This window comes from Molothrus aeneus, chromosome 9 (genome assembly GCF_037042795.1).
Source record: "Molothrus aeneus isolate 106 chromosome 9, BPBGC_Maene_1.0, whole genome shotgun sequence".
In the NCBI taxonomy this organism is placed as follows: domain Eukaryota; kingdom Metazoa; phylum Chordata; class Aves; order Passeriformes; family Icteridae; genus Molothrus; species Molothrus aeneus.
Genome location: NC_089654.1, coordinates 8,312,822 through 8,327,430, shown reverse-complemented (window position 1 = coordinate 8,327,430; position 14,609 = coordinate 8,312,822). Strand labels below are relative to the sequence as shown.

At 41.6% G+C, this 14,609-nt stretch overlaps 1 protein-coding gene across 1 annotated transcript in view; it reads right to left on the bottom strand.

Annotated features, from left to right (window-relative positions):
* TRABD2B (TraB domain containing 2B) overlaps positions 1-14,609 on the bottom strand; it is a 259,725-nt gene that overhangs the window by 25,060 nt on the left and 220,056 nt on the right. The gene's annotated exons all lie outside the window — the stretch shown is intronic.

Sequence of the window (14,609 nt, the reverse complement as noted above, 5' to 3'; positions counted from 1 at the left end):
GCACTTAAATTAGGTTAAGTAGTTAAATTAGATTATAGTCCACCCCCAACTTGGATGTGCTCTGAATCCATGTCAGACTATTTCTCTGGGAAGAATCACTGTTGCTCAAGAACTGTAACCTTAGTTTGAAAGCACATTTAGTCCTCAGTATACACACGTATATATGTACAAATCTGTGCATAAATGAAATGAAAAGTTTGTGAAGATATTCACATGGACCGTAACGTTTTCCTTCCCACTTTGAGAAACTATAAACTAAGAAGAATAAGTAAAACTTTTGTTATCTATTCTATTTCATCAGAAGTGGAGCTGGTCTAAGGCACAGGAGAAGAAATGCAAACTTTCTGCACTTGAAAAGCTGAATTTGCTGAAAAAAGAGGGCAGCTGTAACATTTGTAACATGTCATTTCCACATTTTCATGTGAATTCTTTCTGAAAATTCAAAATGTTTCATTTCAGCATTTTATGAACAAAGCTTCTAATTTTTTTTAGTCTTCTGTTTTCAAAGACTTACATGCTACAAAGTGCCCTTTTTTGTTCAGAGATTGATCTCAATTAAAAAGAAAAACCCAACTAATATATAAAAATGACAAAACTCAACAAAACCCAATTCCTGCCTTCAAAAGCATCCTCAAAATGTTCCATTTTAAATTGCTCTGAACTTATTTTCCCTTCTTGATTTTTTGGTTCAGTTCTTGAACTGAATAATCCTTTGTTTATGAATCTTTCATGGAAACTCTGAGAGCTGCACGCTCCAGCCCCAGAGGATGGGCTGTGCCCTCAGAGGAAGGATGGGTTGACCCTCCAGTCTTGTTTCCATTTTCCACATAAATAGCAAATAAGAACTTTCTTTGCTCATGGTAGACAAGCTTCACCTCAGGCTCTATTCCCTAAATCTCCACAGTCTTATTACCACCAAACCAATTTAGTGCTAAGCTATTTCTGCCTGGGTAGTTCAGCTTAAGCAAAATATTCACAATACAGATACTTCTGGTGCCTTGCTGTCCTATGGAAGTGGTACTTAAAGCTCTTTGGACAGAATCCCTATCACATAGGTCCAGATGGGCTTTTTCCTGCTCAGGCATCCTGGTTCAACATGGGAGCACAGAGACATGCAGCTGTCCTGGGACACTTGGAAGTCTCCTTTACAGAGGAGAGAGAGGCCTTCACATTCTAATTACAACTCTGTATGTCCATGCAGCACCCAAAGGCTTGCTACATGAAGTTAACTAAAATGTTTTATCATCTTATAAGAAAATTTTGACTGCTGAGTTTGCAATGAATTTTAAGAAGCTGACTGACAAAAAAAAAAAACCAAAAAAACAAATGGGCTGCTAGATTTGATTCCACAGTAGAATTACAGCTAATATACAACTGTTTATATCTTGCTCATTTACAATCCAAATTGAGTTCTGCTCCCAGATTGTCTCCACTGAGAATTAGTTTCCCTTTTTTGCTGGATCCTCCAGAGAGAACATGTATCTGCAGAAGCCCATATTCTCTATCATATCTTAAATATAAAAACTCCACAGAGACACAGCTGGGCAGGGCAACAAATGCTAAGCTTGAGGGACTACAGCATTTTCACTGACTTCAGACTGAAACTAAGGGCAGATTATTCACTGTTTGCCTGGTGCTGTTTCCTGCACTTCCCTCTGATGCTCTGAAGTTGAGTCCTGCCTGAAGTGAGGTACTGGGTGGATCACAGATCTGTGCAAGCACAGCAACTTGTGTTCCTGAAGTACCTTGCTCAGCCAAGGCTCTTACAATTGCAAGACACAGATAATGTGGGCTCCTAAGTAGCTGCTATCACCAGAAGGAGAGAGACACAGACCACTTAAATCCAGCAGCAGGCATAAGTGTGGAACCAAAGAGCCATGAGAAGACCACGTCTGCAAGAGACTCCACATTTCTGTGACACTAAATCCACTTTTCTTCTCTGCAGCCAACACTGCAAAACATCTGATCTGCTCAGCCACTGATGGCTGCTGAGCTAAAAAAAGGAACACAGAGACACTCTGACTTTCTCCAAAATGTTAGAGCCCATTGGCCTTGCCCATATCACAGTGCCTGAGTGTTTCCAAGAAAAGAACAGGACAGTTGTCAGAATCCCTATTCAGGCCACACTTCAGCCTGTCTGCAGGCATTTTCACTGCACAGTAATGGACAAAGCCCTCAAAATGTGACGAAGGCAGAAGAGTTCTCCCTCCAAACCCCACTTGCTTTAATGTCTAATGCTGTTCTGTCAACTCTAATGCTAATGGACTTCACAAAAAGTCTCTCTATGTATTAGCCTCACGTCACAGAGGGTTCCCTCTCTGTATCAAGTCATGCTGATGGAACTGCTTGTATCAAATGCTCATTTCTGTTTGACAAAGCCATCCTTCACTAAAATTCTTCATTAACAAAGCATGCACATTGCTGCTGAAACCTAATGAAGAAAAGAAGGGTTTATATCCTCTTTTTTGCTAATTGAAACTTATGAGACCAGACCTTGAATATCCAGAAGGCTTCTGAGGCCATAGGAGAGACTGATTTTTAATGAATTCAGGTAAATCTCACTGTCTAGTTAGAAAGAACAGGCTCCAGGTCTTCCTTCCTTAAAATAGGAAAACTTTCACTGACCCCGAAAATATCTCTCCTTCACTGAAATGTCTATGATTATTATTTTTATTGGTGCACTTAAGAATCTCAGAATTAAACTATGCATGATCATGATTTTAATGGTACACTTAAGAATCCCAGAATTAAATTACGCAGTCATTAAAGAGCTCCATCTCAGCAAGCTGACAGGCAAAGGGTGTGAGACAATGACAAACAGTACAAAGGTGACAGCCCCTGCAGGCTCCCTCCCTAACTCTGTCGGAGGCCTCACTGCACAGGAGCTCTAGGGGCTCACCTACCTCCATTATATGTGCAGATCTGTTTGTTTGTTTGCCCTGAAATGCTTTCTCTAAGTGCCAGTTGTCCGAGGGGGTATCACAGCTGAGTACTTGTAGCACTGCCTAGCTATGGAAAAACATGTAATATAGCAAGTGTAACAGACGTCAGAGACTCACCAGAACTATGCCTGGCATCTGGCACAGGTTCCAGCAGTCACATTAGCTTCTTATCACTACACAAAGCTGAACACTGAGAGTGACCAAACTAGGACTTCTCATGAGGTGGTGCTGTAATACAGCTCAAACTGCAGGAAAGTCAATGCTGTTGAAATGATGCCCACGTGAGATGTTTTAATTAAAACCACAGGACGACGACTCTGTCTCTCTCTACAATGAGACTGAGTGCTTGGGGCTGCCCCACAAGCCTGTCAGTTCTGAACAGAAGGGGAGGCTACTCTGTCCCTCTGTTGCCTTCCTTTTCTAGTAAAAATTCATCTGACAGCCAGTTGGAACTGAATTATCCCAAGTAGCACACAGATCAAAAAAGCACAAAATACCAAAAAAGAGTGTATGCCCTTATTTTTGTGAAAATAAGCATGATGGATTCAGGCTTTATGAGGAAAGCCTTTTTCTATACACCACAGTTGAACCTATAGGACTCCTAGACCTCACAGGTCTGTTGTTCACAGACTGACCAAGGCTTCTTGGAAAGGCAGAAAAGGTAAAGAAGGAAGCAAGTAGAACAGTGCACCCCAGTAGTGGAAGAAGAAGGAAAAAAAAATCAGTCTTCAGCTACATCACCTCATTTAAACCACTTCTGGTTGTCTGTGGATTTCAATTGATGCCTTTCTCGACATCAGTGTGAATTTCTGACCATTCAACAATGACTGCAATCAGTATGAATGCTTGAATACATAGAAATTGACCTAAATTTATGGCTGCATTTGTGAAACAAACAAATGAAACCCTTGTTACCTCTGCTTTCTTTCAAGTCTATGTCCTTTCTCCTCAAGGGAAATGTTTCTAAAATTGCCTCAGAGATTTAAAACCTCAGCGCATGCCAAATGTCAATGGAAGCTGCAAATCCCACCTAAAACTTAATCTACATACAATTTTGATACAAGTGCAAAATTACCATTTAACATTAGCAAGGAAACCCATTCTTCTAGGGAAGAAAGATGATTCCTTTGTCACAAGCTCAAAAGCAAGGTTTGTTTTGATAAAATGATGGCAAAAAGTGAATCTGTATCTACTGCACTCCCTGACTGCATGTCAACAAGTGGAACCACATGCTGCTTCTGCGAAAAAGTCTTCAGCCTAGGAGGCATCATGGAGGAAGGAGGGGGCACCCAGCAACACCAAACTGGAGTCAGAGGCAGGGACTCAACGAGGTCCTTCAGACCTCCCAGGACAAGAGAAGCAGAGGGAGAGCCACCCATCGACCTGGACCAAACCACCACCAGTATTACCCCAAGGTGTTATACAGCCTTGGTTCTTAGCATTGCTGAATTGAAAAATCAGCTTTTCCTCTCCAAAGTTCATGGAGGGACTTCTGGATCTTCCTTGTGTTGGAATATGATGCCTTGACTGTGTGGGTGTCAGCAATAATTCCTTAAAATTACTTAAAAGGCCACAAATGCAGGCAATATTACAACCTAAACCCACTAGAGCAGCAGAGATTTACTGGTCTCTTTGTAGAATCACAAAATTGTTTAGGTTGGAAAAGACCTTTGAGATCATTGAGTCCAACTATTAACCCAGCACAGCAATGTTCACCACTAAACCATGTCCCCAGGTGCCACACGAACACACCCTTTAAATCCCTTTAGGGATGGTGACTCTACCACTTCCCTGGTACCCTGTTGCAATGCATGGCAACCCTTTCTGTGAAGAAATTTTTCCTAATATCCAATCTAAACCTCCCTGGCACAACTTGAGGTCCTTTCTTGTTCTCCTACTGCTTGTTATTTGGGATAACAGATCAACTCTCACCTCAGTAAAACCCTTTCAGGGAGCTGTAGAAAGCGATAAGGTCTCCCCTGAGCCTCCTCTTCTCTGGGCTAAACAACTCCAGTGAGTTTATTTCTAGCAATGTTTTCTTTCCCTTTCAGAAATCAGGAGAAGACAATACCACAAAAGTATTTGAGAGCCATGTTTATCCACTGTGGATTGGGATTTACATTCCACGGGCATAATGAACCCAGAGACGCAAAGATGTGGGCGCACAACATCATTACATCCTTGAAGATTATCCCAGTTTCACTCCATAATGGAACCTCTCCCTAATGACTCTGGCATGGATATGAACTATAGCCTTTAAAAGAGCTAAATGCCAACAGAAACCAGCAACTCTGCTGAGGCTTTATTGTTTTTCTTCAGTGGAGGGGAAAAGTGTTTATCTGGGAAGCGTTTCACATCACGGACAATAGGAAACTGTTCAGCTTTCCACAAATAGGCTGGTGTGCAACTTCCAAGCACTCTCCAAGGAAAACTTTGGAACACTAGCCACGTCTTTCCAGCAGGGATTTCATGTAAAGTAGGTAATGCCCCACATCCTTCATCCTGATTTATTCCTGCTTCATCCTCATTTCCAAGTGCTGACTTCAAACACAACACGAGGCTCATCTCTGAACGTGCACTTTGATCACTGGGGACTCCAGATTGGTATCAGCCCTTCAAACATAAACAGGGATGTGCTGTCCAGACAGAGGAATTTCTGGGACTGCCTTTAGTTTTGCAAGAGTAATTTGGAAATGTGAAGCTGGGGTCATATGACAACAGATGCAAATCTAGTTGCCAGACAGGCACTGGGCACTAAAGCACTTGGAGCCTGTCTATGACTTTGCTGCTGAAGTGCTACAGGTTAGCAGGAAAATGTTACAATTCCTGAGCTGACTGGAAATCAATGGAGAAAGACTTCAGTGTGCTCTTTCTCACAAATGAGAGCACCAAATTGGGCGTTTTCCTCTGCAAGCTGCCACCAACAGAGAGGGGCACTATGGAATTGTGAACTGCTCTGATGTTCCATAAAGCAATAGGAATGGGAAATATCCCAAATTTAGTCCTTCTGTCAACTCTGGCTCCCAGTAGGACCAAATGTTTTCTTGCTGAAGTGACAAGCAATTGTTTTCTTGCTGAAGTGACAAAAGTTACAAACATGGTGGGTGTAAATTGAAAAATTCTGTACTATGGTGGGGCTACATGAGGCAGACAGATGGGCATAGCCAGGTCCACAGTGGCCACGAGGGGGTGAATCCTCCAGGTGCTTCTCCTGACCAATAAGAGCCTCTGACAGTGGCAGAAGATCCAGTTTTCACAGGCAGAACAACTGTATCACATGTAGCTGCCCACCTAAGCAAGAGGTCAGTGGGGAGGCCCATACAGTTCAGTTTCTGCCAGACACTCCCTGTGCCCCAAACTTTCTAAATTTTCACCTATGAATCCCAAAACTGGATTACTGTAGTGGTGTGTTTTTAGCAATTACAACTGCAAGAAACTGTCTTTATTCTGGAAGTTCTTCCACCATATCACTTGACAGCAACTGTACCTACATCCATCTACAGCATCTGATCCATTTTTCCTCCCTCCTGTTTCTGTTCACAGGTCCATTTTTCATTCTTCCTGGAATGCAGAGCATTTGGGAGTATGGGTGGGAAACCAAAATCTTTCAACACTCACTAATAGAAATTTTTTTTATTAATTAACTTTGTGGGAAGAAAAGAAAAGAGAGAGAGCTGATCTTCTGCTCTGAAATCATGAATCACTGTGGAAGAGAAAACATGTCCTCTGAGGTACCTGAGGCCACTTCAGACAGAATGAGTGACTGAGCTGCTTCCTTGGAAAGTCCTGAGTCATCAGACACAGCAGTTTAATCCCCAGGAAATGGGAAACACATTGGCATGATGTTCACTTGCATGGAGCATGAGGTCCGGAGAAAGGTGAAACTCCAAAGACTCGGGAGATCAGTTTAGCTTGAGGAAGGATTTTAAAACCTAAATGCTTCTCTGAAGTATATCTGATCTGGATCTGGGTACTGTATTCCCAACACATGATTTCCTGGATGAATTAAACTCTTTACAAACTTTACAGATTGCATATGAATTTACTTTGACTTCTCATAAAAATGATTCAATGATCATGACACAAAAATGCATTCTGGCTTCTAAGGCATTTACTGTGACAAGTGCTTCATAAATTCACCATCCTTAATTTACTGTTATAAGAATTTATTCTTTTTGGCATTCCTGCTCCTTCTACTAGCACCTAACTTGGAGGAGGCTGATATACATGGATCTCAGCCTGACTCTTCACCATATTCTCCCAAAGGGACACCCACACAGTCATTTAGGAACCAAAGCTGGATTGTGGCCAGCATGAAATCAACTGGCTTGGCTGAGGTACCATGAGTTTAGCATCAGTATTTAGCATTAGTATTTAGCATCAAAATGGGCAAGAAATGACACAAAATCAAACACACCACCCCCTCCAAATATGTACATTAGAGTGACTTTCTACTTGTGGGGCAATTCAGAAAGGTTTCAGTAAATTTCACAGCTTGCCACAAAAAGATCCACCCACAGGGAGTCATTTGGTCATGCCACCAGTCACATTACAGTGCTCTGGAGGGCTTCTAACCCCATTTGAACTCCAAAGAATGTCCTTATGAACACCTGATCACTCATGAAAGATGAAACACCTACTTCTCAGCAAAATTCTCTGTAGAACACTGTATCTTTGATTGCTTTTTTTTAAGGAACTGTTATTGAAGGAACCTTAGGTGAAAGTGTCAGTAAGAAAAATCATTGACTTCCTTTATTTCTGTTCCTATTTTAGGAAGATGTGCATTGTAAAGAGCTCCCTAAAAGCTAAATTATTGCACTCATGCTGAATCAAGCAGCTCTATCGATTGCAGCACAGCCCACAGACCTCTTGCTGAAGGAAAGAAGTCAGCTCTGAATGTGGATAAGCTCTCTGTCCTAATGTGTGAGGCCTCTTTGCCTGACAACGTGATAGTGAAGGTAAGGGAAGTCGGCACTGCAAAGACAGAGTGACAGCAAACAGACCACAAACTTCCTCAGATAAACGACATCTTTCCAAGCACACAATACCACTTGATACCTTTGTGCCCCTTGAGTTGTTACAAAGTGCAGCTGCACTTCAGCCCAGATTGATGTCACCCGGGGTGGAGGCCATCAATCCACAGGACAAGTGCAGCCTGAATACACAAACAAAGTCACACAACCTCACTGTTTCAATACAACGCTGGGGAAGGGATGGTGCAGTTTTTCCAAAGGTTTAAATGAGCTTAGTGACACATCTCACAGAATGACTAACCATCTAAACCTTCATTAGCCACCTAAAACCAGCCAGACACCTCCTGCAAGCAAGCTGGGCAGTTGTCTGAAGACACCCATGAGCACTGCTCTGGAAAAGCCAGTCTTTTTACTTGGACTATAGAAGGCATCCTCACAACTGTGTGAACATACTCTGAGTTTTCCACCAGTTCCCTCATGGCTCCTCACAACCGAAGATGGGAGAGGATCAGCAACCATCTCATATTAACAATGACCTCTAAAAGCTACTGGCACTGATAGAAGCCAACAACTTCAGTGCAAGTTGGATCAGCTTTATCTCTAATAACTATAAACCAAAATTTTCATCTCATACTCATGACCTGAGGTGAAAAGATCTGCATTAGAATTGGCTGGAAGCAGAAAGAGGATGAAAAATCAGCTTCTCCTGTGGAAACAAGAACGCTGAAATTTGGCTAGGAAATAAGGTAAGAACTAGCTCTGAACTTTTGAAGTCTCCAAGGCTCTGTAAGTTTACTATTAGAGAGTTTATGGAGTATGAGATACAGATCTCCTAAACCTGATAGGCTGCAGATCAGCAAAAAACCCTAGAAACCTTAGCACTGGCTTCAGGACAGCTCAGCGAGCAAGCTGCCCTGGAGCAAAAAGAAGCAAGCCCGGGTTTCCCCAGAGGCCCCCTTCCCAAGGAACAGAATTATATGGAATATGAAACAATTTTTTCAAAAGAAACCAGAAATTTTACTGAGGATAAAATCTGATTATACAGCAAAGTGAATGTCCCACTGGGAGAACTAGTCAAGCATGAAATTCCTGCGAAGTTCTGTTCTGTATTCTTACTCCAACACCATGAATTATCTTGTTCTTTCCCAGATTTTTTTTTTTGAAGCAAGTTGCTAAATTCCATTCTCTCAGAAGGTGTTCAGTATCTAAAGGTGGCCTGAAGGACACGCAGATACACTGTCCCTAAGTAATGTGTAGCTCAGGAAGTGAGAGGATATTTAAATTTCTATGTCTGAGAATTTGTAAGTTGACTTTGCTTCTCTACCATGTTTTGGAGATCTCCTTCCATGTTTTTCCCCCAGGATTTACTTTGGCTGGCTCAGGCTTTGCGGCTGCAAGGTAGACACAGTGACAATTAAATTGCAAAGGGGGATATTTTAAAGGCACACAGGAACATGAAAATGTAATGCGCATATTTTCATGGCTAAGTATTTTAAGCATTGAGTAGTCATATTCTCCAATGTTAGATGAGTCAATAAATTCACCAATACATGCAGATGAACCCCATTTAATCCCTATGCACCTCTTACTGTAAATTTTGCTGTCAGAGAAGCCCCCTAAATAATGGATTCACTTTTCTTCTCAGGGAAGTGATCTAGTGATGGGAGTATGATCCTAAGGCTCAGATCAAGTGAAAGATTCAAAGGTTTACAAGAGGTTTAAGAAGAACTGCCACATCCCAATTATTCCACTCACATAAAAAGGGGTACATTTTCCCCTGTATCAGAAGAGATGGGATCCAGAGTCTACCTTTCTCAGTTCTTTTTTCCTCAATTAATTAGGTTTTTTCCAATTAAAGTGTCACAGCTCTTGTAATATTTTTTCCCACTTGTGTATTTTCTAAATGAACTCTACTTATTTCACAAAAACTTTAACATTTTCCCTAACACATCCCAAAAATTAACAGCTATGCAGAGTGGAGCAACCCTGACTAGCAGGCACCAGAAAGCTGAAGCTGTGTAGGCATCCCAAGGAACTTGGCAAGTACTGGGAGATTCCTGAGAGTTCTGAAGGCATCTGTAATTTTCTGGGATCTCCTAAACTGGGTTTACCAAACTGGTGCTGTGGGAAATGTTATGTCAAACATTTTTCCCAATTCTGCCCATCACCTTGAGAGGTTTAGGGATCCTGATGGAGTGAAATGGCTGCATCACTGTGTGGATGGAGTGTGCTTTCAGCCCATGGGGAAGGAGAGAGCATTCCCTGGGGAGCAGAGACTTCCACCCTGAGATAATGGTGAGTACCAGAGCCAGGGTCACACCTATAGGTTGCCATTGAGAAGGGAGGGAGGAAGCCCTTTGCTTCAGACAGAAGGACAGGAGTAAGTTACAACAGCAATGACACATTGCTTCAACTGGCACAGGAAGTGCAAACGGAGCAAGGGTAATTAATTTCTCCAGCAGAACTCTGAGAGTTTACAGTAAACTCTCAAACTCTAGATAAGCAGTCATAATAACTTGTGCTGAGTTCTTTGATTTGTCCTGAATTCTCTGATTCTGAAAGAAGCACTGATCCCATCCTCGGAGAGAGCAGCCTGATAAAAATGAGCACTGCTGCATGTTCTTCTGGCCAAGAGGATGGTGTGCAGCACGTCCAGGCTTGGCACATGGCAGAAGGTCAGAGCTGATTCTGAGAACCCAGCAACAATAGAGTCATCATGGACACAGGTGCTTCCTGGATTGATCTTGCATTTTTTGGCTGTTTCTAGTTAAATGTGAAGCAGCTGTGGCCCTTTATCTGCTCAAGCCACTGGAATCTATCTAAGGGGAGACTTTCTCCCATCTCCTCCTCTTTCCCACTCCAAGCATGCAGCTCTGTTTTCTGAAGACAGAGAGGAGCAGGGACAGCCAGTTGGCAGAACTCCACACAAAAAACCAAAAAAAAACCCCAACAACCAAAACAAACTTGCCTTTCTTATCTCAGGGCAAAGCAATGAGATATTGATTCAGTCACTAATTTTCCAATGGCTGTATCTGGGGACAAGGATGACAGCCAGCAAAACAAGAAGCAAATATGAATGCTGCTGAAGGCTGTCACGCAAACAGATTCAGGACACTTCCTCAGGCAACAAAATGAACAAATTAAGCCAATGTGAGAATAAGTTCTCAAGAGTTTATGGCATTGTTCTGCATGATGAATAGAACAGGGTTTCTTTTACAGAAAGGGATTGAGCTTTAAAGAAGGTGTTTTCAATAGTCAGCTGGTGGAAATCTGGAAGAGGCACAGGAAGGTCAACACTGGGCCATCAGGCACATCAACAGGAGGAGCCAGGAGATTTCAGAAAGCCAGTAAGTAAGAATTCCCAAATAGCTCCACACCAGCTACATGTACTTTATATAAACTTTTCTTTGCCAGTTCACTGATTCTGGAGCCATCAGACCCCTCTATGTCATGGCTATTTCTTCCAGCCAGACAAGATCTCACTTTATTTTTCCCCGCTACCTTAGGAAAGGGAGGATTTGGCTCAAATTCGTGCTTGTCACTAGACAACAGAAATGTGAGACTCTAGGTATTCAGTTTGATTGGCTTTAAGAGCAGCCATTTCACAACCCATGCTTAGGATTTTGGACAGAGGAAGGCAACAATCTTCTGGCTTTACCCAGTCAGTATGCAACTGAAAGCATAAACAGGTTTGGTCTTTGTCCTGCTTCACACTTCCCAAGGCTTTTCTTTTCCTGATACATAGGAACAGTGCTAGTTATTTTCTACAAAAGGGATTCTCTTGTCCTTTCTAAAACCAAAATGGATGGCAGGGTTTTAACATCATACCAGACTATACTCCACCTATTTATGGTAATCCTGCTGAATTATTGTTGAACAGTAAAGATCAACAATATTATTGAACAATAAAGATCAGATTACTAACCATGTCAATAATAGTAATAATCATACTGTTCTGGGAACAGAGAGATTAAAGAAAATGACCATTTGCTTTTTTGGCAAGACAGTACTGGTAGTAAGTAGGACATAGCATGAGTGTTTTGCTAAAGTTACTTTCATATAATGGGGCTTCTTACTTAACCTGAGAGAAATTGTCCTGTAAATCACTGTCAAGGAATCATTGATATTCATCCAAAACCACCCTCAAATTCAATCTGATATACTTTCAAACACTCCTATGTGCCAGCTCGAACTGTTCCTCTTCATTCTTCTGCATACAGTCTGTCCACAACACTTTTTTTAAATTCCCTTTGGTAAAACATAAGCATGCAGCTGCTTCAGTTTTTTTCCAACCCTTGCATTTTTTCCATGTGCTGTCCACCCCCCCAAACTCCACATTAGAATCCAGCTGATCTTCCTTGAACACTATCCAACTTTTCAAGTGTCAATGCCAGAATGCAATGAAGTGGGCTTGACTCCCTTATACAACTTATTTGGAAGTAAAGCAGAAATGTCTCTTTTGGGCTTGAGCACAAAGAAATACCTCTTCATGTATGGCTCCACAAGAACCCAGATGAAAACACCTCCATCTCTGCAACCTCTGTAACCCACGAAACAATTTCTGCTTTGCAAGCAGCTCAAAATTTGGTGAGCCTCTATTTGTTTATTCGATGTATATATTTTGTTACTGCAGTCGCTATAACAAAATGGTTCCTCTTCTGGGCCTTTCAATTGTTTTCATTTAATCTTTTCAAAAGGAAAGAGAAGAGTAAAAAAAGGAAGGCTAGACAAAAATGCAAAGTTCCTTAAGACACTCAATTACAGCAACGCGACAATATAACATAAACATAAACAACACAACAACTATTAAGTTGTCGTGCTATTGTGATGTTGTACTCTGTTTGGCTAGACTGTCTTTTGGAGCTCACCCAGAAATCATAAAATACAAGCTATTCTGTAAAAAAAGAGACAAAATGGTTTGCAGCAGCCTCCTCATTTTCTAAGGGGGAGCCCCAAGCACTTCTGATAGCTACAGCCCCAGTTACAGAAAAATGACAATACAGTCCCTGATGTGCAGTTTTGAGAGTCTTTTTTTCTTCTAAAGGCAAAAAGCTGTTTCTTGTGAATATATTTAAATGTTCTTTATTCACAATTTCTGTAGTTTTCTGCTGTTTCTGCACCTTGATTAATTCAGTCTAGTGGCAACACTGGATTTTTTGCCATGCAATTTATTTTTCTTTCTTTATTCTCATCTTGAACTGGCACATCTACCCTATCATCAGACCACAGGAAGACTCACAGAGCATCTAATCCTTATGGGGGGCAACCATGTGTTCTCTCTTGACTCCACCCAATATTCCTGCACAACTGTTTACCCTTTAAAAAAGTTTTGTATGTTTAATGTTCAGAGCAGACCCCGCTGGAATAAGGGTTCTAGTCCAGGCAAACCTGTCCAACACGAAAGTTACAGAACAGAAGTTACCCAGTGTGGGACCATTCAGCTGAGGACACACACATCGATCTAAGCAGAGTCCAAGCCCTCCTGCTTTCATGGCCATTTCCCCCAGGAACTGAGAATTTTAGGGAAGACATCATGAACAGGAGACACTGCTGCCAGGGTAGGGGAATGTGCACATAGAGGTGCCCCACTCTGCAAATAAGTTGACATTAAGCACTGGCTTTGAGTCAAGTTTCCTGCCCCATCCTTTATTTCAAGTCTGTGATGATGTGTACAGACATAGCCTAACACCAGAGAGCAGAGACTATTCTTGGACTTCTCTCACACTATTGCATCTTTAGTTCTTCTCAAGGGCTAGCAACAGCCAATAAATTAATAGTTTCACAATTTCCAGTTGAAACACTTTTCATGGGAAGATGATACTTTCAACTAAATGAAAATTGCTGAAGAAAGTGTCTGCTTCCCTGAGTGGAAAGTTTCTTTGTCAGAAACCTAGGAATGGTACACCTTGGCTGTTCTGCTGTAGTTTGCTTGGTTTTTCTGTTTTGCCTTTTTTTTTTTTTGTTGGTTTTAGTAAAAAAATTTCCAGCTCCAGACTGCTACAGTGTTTACTGCTCTTCCCTGCACCATGTTGACTTTTCTCCCCCTGCCAAAGTGCTTCTTAAATCTCCTCTGAATATATGCTCTTACTGGTGGTGTTTAACAGCCTTTTCCTCCTCTTTCCCCCATTGTTATTTAAGACGATGCTTTTATTGCTCAACAGATTCCAAGAAGCATTTTGGATAAATGCTCTGTCAAAGAACACTTATGTACAGTTGAGCCATATTATATTCTATATGAATCACTGCGGATGTTTCCCAAACAAGGTTAGATCAGCCAGATTTTCCAACTAGATTACACACAGCTTTTTCAGACATGGTCTGCTACCTCTGCTATTAATCCTCCTCATTGAGACTCACCTCGTTTTTGGACCATGTCATGTCTGCCCACCAGGGACAGGAGCATGCTGCTAACACTTTCTCTTAATGAGGATAACAATCCTATGACAGAGTAGCCTTGGCCAAATTTTATCTGTAGAATGTAGGGGAAAGGCTGATTTTGCAAAGCTAGATGGCCTCTCACCAGCCCTCATGGTTTTATTGTCTGTGATTTCTTGAGACAGATACCTCATTTAAATGGCCAGGAAAAAGAAAAGTCTACAGGATGAAGGAAATCTGTTTCACCAGCTAAGGATAATTTTGTGCCATGTTTTATTTTATACTAATGAAGATTGCCAAGAGCCTATTGATCAGTCCT